Consider the following 8,330-nt stretch of genomic DNA (forward strand, 5'->3'; position numbering starts at 1 on the left):
ACCTCAACAAACCATAAATCAACGAAGCTCTACGGAATCAAGCCTCTAAAGCACCGAAGAATTTCCACCACAAACCTTCAAACACGAAGAACACACGAAGAACACGAAGAACACACGAAGAACACGAAGAACAAAGAATTTCTAACAAGCTCATAGCCAGAGATTCATTGTAATTCCGTTTCAAAGATCTTCGATCCATTCCTCAGCCAAATTGAAGAATATCTTATGTTCAAATCAAAATCACATTACCACAATTACAATCAATAAATCTTTCAAGGAGATCGAATCAGAGGATCACTCCTTTGTAATTACAGAGAATTGTACCATACATTTATCAATACAAATTCGTATTTGTGAAACTATTTTACTTGTTTGATTTATTTCGAACTAAGAAATTTAGTCGTCTACACACATAATACCACATTATTTAACAATTTAAATAACGTAATACCATGTACATATTTAGATACAAGAAAAAAGAATCTTTTATCACTTGTCAACCAAAAATATAGGATACAAAGCCAAACCCTCAAAATGGATTCCATCTTGCCATATTTCTTCGACCATACGTATAAGTGTTTAATCATATGTCAACAAAAAATCTTTTAACAAAAAAAGCTCTATAAGTTGAAATTTTTTTGTTTTGTTTATTTTTTGTTTTTGTTTTGTTTTTAAGCAAAAACAATTTTAGAAATAAACTTTATCCCACAAAACTCTCCTAATAGAGACTCTTTTTTTTTTTTTTTTTTTTTCCTCTTAGCCTCTCTCACTTTCTCTCCCCACAAACACACCATAGACTAGTATCGATCAATGTTCACCGAATTTTTAACTTTTTTCCAAATGATATTTTAAACTTGTCGCTTTTCTACATAGTTGTTTTTTTTTTTTTTTTTTTTTGTGCATTTTGAGTTTGCGACATGTTTTCAATTTGAGGCTTTTTGATAGCTCAAAATAACAGAAATTTTTTTCCAGTTTGGTGTGTGTTTTTGTTAATTAGAGTTTTTTTTTTTTTTTTTGTATAATTATTTGAAATTAAAAAATATTAATGATTTTTCATGTAAACCAAACAAAAGAAAATATTTTTTTGGTTCATTTCTAAGATCTGAATAGAACAGGGAAAAATATATATTTTTTCCAAAACGACAAGTCATTAAAAATAATAATAATTCAAGGTCAAAGCCAAAACAATAAAACGGGTACCGTATTTCTTGGATAATATATAACTTCTTTTGGAAGATTGGTTTCAACGGATGATCATTATAAATTTACTAAAAAAGGATTTTGTATTTTCCAAGTGCATCTCCATGTTTTTTTCTTTTCTTTTTTTGAAGGGGGAAAAACATTCCATTAACTAAAGCCGTCCAAATCAGCGTAAATTACATAAGAAAGCTGTAGTGGAACATCCTCTATCTCCATTAAAAAATCCGAAATATTGCTAGAAAACTTTGCTAGACTATGAGCAGCAAATTACATTCTCTCTTAACATGAGAGTAAAACAATTGATCAAAATTAACTAAACAAAACTTAGCATCATCTATCAAAGGTCCAAAAGAAGATAAAGACCAATGATCAATTGATAGCGCCTTTATTATAGTTAGAGAATCACCTTCCAACACAGCCTTAGTAATGCCTATCTCTGCTGCAAATGACAGCGTTTTGGCTGCTACAAATGCCTCAACCTCATCGCTGCTATATGCTTGTGATAGTCTTTGGGAACATGAAGCAATGACCAAGCCCAAACTATTTCGTATGACCACACCAATACACTACAAGAAATATGACTTGTTTCAACCCACTTTTTCCAAGGGTTCACTAAAAATAGTTGAAACAAACGTTAACAAACTGGCACACTAATTATTATCTGACAAATTTTATTGCAATGGTCATCAGAACCCTTGAAATAAACTAAAAAACTAAAATCCGGGTAATTACTGCCTCCAAATTTTACATTCTTCAACAAAATTCTAACACAACCCTTAATAAAAGATATCCAAATGTTTCAAAACCCTCGAAATAAAGTCTCTCTCCCTCAAAAACTCAGAATTCAGAAAACCAATTTTTGAATAAAATCTTTGCTCACTCTCTTAGAAAACCCATTTTCATTTTGTTCAACCATCCTCCCTAAAAAACTCTTTCTCTCTCTCTCTCTCTCTAGAACTTTCAAAAGCTTTCATGGAGTCCAACAACAGCAAAAACACGAAGACCATCAAATTCCTCTGCAGTTATGGCGGGAAAATCCTCCCTCGCTACACCGACGGCACTCTTCGTTATGCCGGTGGCCTGACACGTGTCCTCGCCCTCGATCGCTCTATTTCTTTCACAGGTTTGCGTGCTCTTCCATTTTCAAATTCGATTCTTGTGAATTCGTTTGGTTTTTTATGAATAATTAATCAATTTTTTTTTTCTTGTTGTTGTTATAGAGTTGATGATGAAGCTTGGAGAGTTCTGTGGCTCATCGGTGAATCTTCGGTGTCAATTGCCGATCGGCGACTTGGAAACCCTAATTTCGATCACGTTCGACGATAGGTTGAGGCGCGATCGTAGGCGATCCTATCTCCGGCGACGACCTGCCGTTGATAGTCAGAGCTTTCTCCTCCGCCCTTTTGTCTGATTACAGGTCTCTCTCTCTCTCTCTCTCTCTCTCTCTCTCTCTCTCTCTCTCTCTGTGTTTGTTTCTCAAGAAAAAAAAAATTGAATTTGGAAATTACCTAGTAGAACTTTAATTACGGACAATCGCACTTTATTATCAATTTTTCTGTCTTTCAACTTCAATTACGGACAATCGCATTTAAATTTCTTTAGCAGAAATTTACATCTGACCATATTTTCCTTGTTTATGTGATCAGATTCAATTTTCGTTTAGAAAATCCATAGAATTATTTTTCGTTACTTCATACTCTGTTTCATCATTTGCACTGTATGTGTGTGTCGTTTTTGTGTTCAATGTGTGGTGTGTGTGATTGTTGCAGTCGGTTGACTGAGGTTGAGGTTGGGTTTATAGTTATGGGAAATTTTCTAAGCGCAGGCTTTTTGGGTTCTCACTTGGTTGGACATAGAAGACATGCTCATAGGCTATGAATGAATTAATAGAAATTGCATCAATTCATCTAGTGGATGCTGGCTCATATTAAGTATTTGAAATTGCTACATTATAGTTTATATAGCTTTTAAATTGTTAATTTGCGCGTGTATGTATGAAAATTAGGACGGTACTTTTAGGAAAGCTGATTGTTTTAGTGATTCAGAACTTAAAATTGTAATTGTTGAAAATGAAGAAAAAAACATTGGCCTAAATTGATAATTTTCTGTATCAAATAAGTAAAAGAACCAAATATTTAAGGATGTTGGATGGGTATTCTTAAGATTGTCCTAGTCATAAGTTAGCGTGCTCATTTGCTGCTTGCTCCTATTTGTTTAGTTGTTATTATTATTTTTTGATAATTCAATAGTTGGGGGAGGAAGATTTGAATCCTGGATGTTTCTGTTGGAAAGTGCCAACTAGTTGAACTACAAGGTTCTTGGCTATTTGTTTGGTTATTATTAGAACAGTGGAAACCTAAAAATAAATGAGGACCTAAAATTTGGGCTGGGTTGATAGCCATTGTCTCATTTTTGCTTACAAATTGGTCCCTGCTATGGCCCAAATTTTTGGAGTCATTTTTTTCTTCCACAGATGGCTAACAATTTGCATTTGATTTATGCATTTAACATTTCGGTGGTATTGATTGGTATTGACCATGTAAGTCATTAGGTAGTAATTCATTGGTTGAACCATTTCATTATCTGTGGAGGAATCAATAAGAATTCAAATTTCATGAAAGAGGAAGCTCATTGCAAGATATTTCATTATAAGACTATAATCTTCAAATATTGAGGCATATATAAAGATATTACTTTTGGAGTCGGATGGTAAAAATTTTATATACCAGATGTTGGAAGAGAATTTGCATTCTTGATATGACAATCGTGGTTTCAGTATTTTGTTTAGGTTTATTTGCTTCATGGACGAAGCTTTACTGGTTAGTGGCTTCATGAGCAAGCATCGGTGGCACAAGATATCTGGTTGTTTGTGTTTACTTTATTTGGCGTATCTTGGGTTATGCCAAAGCTCATGCTCCAGTTTCTGCAGTTTTGGCCAAACAAATTTCCCTGCCATTTCAGTCAAAAAGATTTGGAAAGCAACAACTCTTCTTTGTGTTCTGTGGACAATCTTGCTAGAGAAGAACAAATAAATGTTTGATGGTGTTGAACCCCCAGATCATAATATCAAACAATTTTTGCTTAGATCATTTTATGAGTGGATGGCCACTTTGGGTAGCATCACTTCATTGCCTTATCTTGATTTCATAAATCTTTTGAATCCTGCTTTGTTATTCTTTAGGAGTGTTTCAAGTGGTCTTTTTGTACATTTGATGCCTCTCCTCTTTTGAATATATATAAGATTGCCTTTGATCAATTCATTAGTGAAAGGTCATTTTGTACAAGGCATTGTTGGTGGTATTAGGCATTTGATTTGGTTAAAACAATTTTTCTTTGACCTTTTGTTATTGTAGTGTCTATTTCACAGTTTGTTTGTGTAAATATGTATTCTAAATGACTTGATTGCATCTTTTCTAACCTTTCACAGGCGGAAATCTGAGTTTTATTCAAACATATAATTTTACCACATCTGAACAAAATCTATGTATTTTAAAGTGTATTAACTCCATAAATAGAAATATGTTGAAGGACAATTCATTCTTTGACCTCGTGCTTATTAATTTACCCTTAAGAATTAAGAAAGTTGTCCATACTATCTCAAATGATATGCATATGGAAATTTTGTGGTAATAATATTGCAGGACTCAAGGAACAACTTCTGGGATTGTACACTCCATTGATATTCATCCGTCAAGAAAACATACTTGTCTGGTAAGATGCCTGCTCCACCATTCCTTAGTACTCTCCTCTTTTCTTTCCATTTAGTGGGACAGAATTTTTATTTTGTGGTTTTTTTTCATATAAAATATGCCTAAAAATAAATGAAATATACCTAAAGATATTAATCAATTAATTGTCATATCCCTGCCGATGTTCTAATTTTTCAGGAATTGATGTTTCTCTAGTTCATGTCATTTCCATGTCTATACTACTTAGTTAAACAGTAGTAATGCATATGCATAAACACGCGAGGGTCAATTTATTTTATAAAATCAAAGCATAGAAATTTTAATGTATTCCGTGGTAATTCAACAAATAAATAAAATAAGTACACACACAAATTTAACTAAAAACTATTAAAATCAAATAAATCTTTTCCTCCTAGCACACCAAGGACATGCATGCAGGAGTGTCCTCAGCGTGTCTGTGTAGCACATGTCCGACATGAACATGCCAGTGATTTTGGGGTGTCCATGCCTCTTAGCTGTTTAATCATAGTAATATTTGATAATATGATAATATCTCTAGCCATTGGCTTAGATGTTGGTAACTTGGTGTCAGTTAGGTAAGAGTTGAGAGCCTCGGCTCTCTCTCACTCTCTCGGTTTGTTTCTTTTAATTGATGGAATGTTGGAACTCTGACACATTACCTATTGGGTATTTTTGCAGCTTTATCCTTAGTATCTCCCTCACCCTCTCTTTCCTATTTTCTCAAAATTTCTTGAACTATTTGTATGTACTCTGTACATTTTTTTTGTGGTTAACCATATATCTTTCTTCCCACAATGTATTGCCCTTGTCTGCCAAGACATCCTGTAATGCTTGGGTTGAAGTTGAAGTTACAAATGAAATGTGACCATTGGCCAACTACAATGGAAACCAATACTCAACTACAGTTGGATCTTCTTATATTGGACACGCTATATAAGGTTAGTCAAATCTTTTTCAAATACTCATAATGGGTAGAGGAACAACTAAACACATTGTTAACGTTGAATTGGAGGATAAGCATGATGTGTAATGAAAAGATATACACTTCTAGTTCTCTCTCTCTCTCTCTCTCTCTCTCTCTCTCTCTATATATATATATATATATAATTATATATACATATACATATGCATGTAGGACCCAAATGTATGTAACTTAAGGTGCTGAATAGTGAATACATACTTTGTTCTTTATTTATTGGGTCTTATTTTTTGTGGATTTTAATCATTATACAAAGCACAATCTACATTGAAATCAAGCTTTTTAGATTTGTGGAGCTCTCTGTCTGCTTCAATTCAGATTTGGGCAGGCATGGCCAGTATAATTATTATGGAAAATTTGACTTTTGAATATAATAAGGTTTGATTTGGTGGAATTTTTGGTAATTACGACAAAGCTAGATATACAGGAAAGCAAAATGACTCGTAATTCAGTAAAATCATACATGATACATGTGCAACTTGGTTTTCTTTTTATGAGATTTTGTTACAAGCTGATGGGGGCAAGCAAATTGTCATTTCCCAATAGCCACTTGAATGCTTTGCTTATCTTGGACCTGCTTGGACCACAACCTTTTACCAAGTCATATGGTGGGTGTACGACTTTTGTTGTATTCTTTACACACGAACAAATTTCACATTGACGTGTCAATGTCACACCATTCCTTGGGACTCCCCCCCACCTACCAATAAAAAAAAAGGGTTTACACTTGTACTCCCCCCCACCTCTCCTTGGGACTAGCCACAGCCTTCTACCTTTTACTCGTCTTTGTGTGTGTGTTATATTCGATGTAATTTCCCCTTTTGGGAAGATGATGGAGAATGTTTGGGTGGGAAAGCAAGAAAATAAGAAAACAAAAACCCTCATCTAATGAAACTTGTTGTGGAATCTTCATTATGTTTTCGTTTATTTTTAGCTAAAGGTCTAGTGCTGTTTTACTGAATTTTGTCAAATGTAAGTAAATATTGATTGTTGTGTGATCACATGAATGGAATATCTTTGTAACTTCCATTTTTTATTTATTCAAGCTAACGTTTTATGAGATCATTTTGGGGCTAAGCAGGTTTTTTGGTATAGATTACTAGGAAGTCAAGATATGGATTTAGCAATATTAGTGCCGTTAAAACTAGACGTAAGAGTAATGGGGCATCAAAGTAAGGTAAAGCGATTGTTGGGGTGGCATCCATGAGTGCAAGCAGAGGAGGGGTAGGCTAGTAATTGCACCATAATGAGGTAGTAGGAACCATTTAAATTAAATGTGCATTCTTGTTTTGTTTTTCATTTTTTATATAAGTACTCCCATTTTTTGGTTTCTGTAAGATGCTGAAAGTGTTGAAATCTGAAAAAGAAAAGGGGAGTGGAGGGGGAGGAGTGACATCCAAGTAGCTGAGCATGTAGAAGCATAGAAGACTAAACATACTAGATAGTTCCATCTTGTTCAATATGCATAAACTATAGGGAATGACCTATCTGATTTCATGCAATCTTGACTTGACAGAGAGTGGAGTAGTGATATAGAATTCATGCAGCCCAAGATCTAAGAAGCGACTCCAAGAATCTGAACAGAAACGCTTAGAATCTGAACACAAACGAATAGAGGCTGATGCAGAGTTGAAAGGAGAAGTAAAGCACCTCAAAAGCATGCTCGAACAACAAGCTATTAAAATGGCAGAACAAAGAAGACATTTTGAGGAACAACAAGCTAGTCAAATGGCTGAACAAAGAGCACATTATGACAATATGATGATGCAAATGTTCAGTTATATCACCTCGCAATCAGCCCAATCTAGTAGTGATCACTAAGGTATGAAGATTAACTCAAGCTAGTGATTGTTTTAGTCCTATTGGATAAATTTGGAATGACTTGTTGAGCTATTTACATGCTGAAGTTAATTGATCATCATGCTGAAGTTAATGTAAGTAGTTTATAATTTTAATCTCTCATCTCTGTCTGTCTACCTGCTCACTTCTCATAAATGGTGTAGAAGCTCTCTTTGACCTTCATCTAAAAAATTAAGATGAATATGCAATTGTTCCCTTAAGATTTTTACGATTGTATACTGAAGAAATATCGTGCCAATAGTTTTAATTACTGAATATTTCATGGGCTGTTTGAAATTTCATAGAGCTGGTTAGTTGAGAATAAGCTTAAAGCTCACTGTTTGTTAGTCTTAAGGTGATGGATAAGAATCCTAGTATAGGGATTGATCCATTATCCTTAGAGCTTAAGATCACCAAGTACTTTATTTTATTTTGTATATTTTATCATTGATTTTGATTATGGTTTGTGATCGCAAGTTGTACTAACTAAAACCTGTTCTGCTTTCTCATTGTGCAATGGATGTAGTAAAAGTTACTAGGAAGGAACAAATAGATGCACAGCCAACCAAGAAGGGAAGGGGAAGAAAATAATAAATTTGTAT

General features: G+C 34.0%; 1 long non-coding RNA gene across 1 annotated transcript; it reads left to right on the plus strand.

The window, feature by feature from the left end:
- Positions 1–2,579: 2,579 nt before the first annotated feature.
- LOC142641194 (uncharacterized) lies at positions 2,580–7,883 on the plus strand. Its single transcript, XR_012845325.1, has 4 exons — positions 2,580–2,617; positions 4,842–4,911; positions 5,728–5,848; positions 7,406–7,883. It is a non-coding gene; the product is annotated as an uncharacterized LOC142641194 (long non-coding RNA).
- The last annotated feature ends 447 nt before the right edge of the window (positions 7,884–8,330 follow it).

The sequence above is a fragment of the Castanea sativa genome, chromosome 6 (assembly GCF_040712315.1).
Source record: "Castanea sativa cultivar Marrone di Chiusa Pesio chromosome 6, ASM4071231v1".
NCBI classification, from domain to species: domain Eukaryota; kingdom Viridiplantae; phylum Streptophyta; class Magnoliopsida; order Fagales; family Fagaceae; genus Castanea; species Castanea sativa.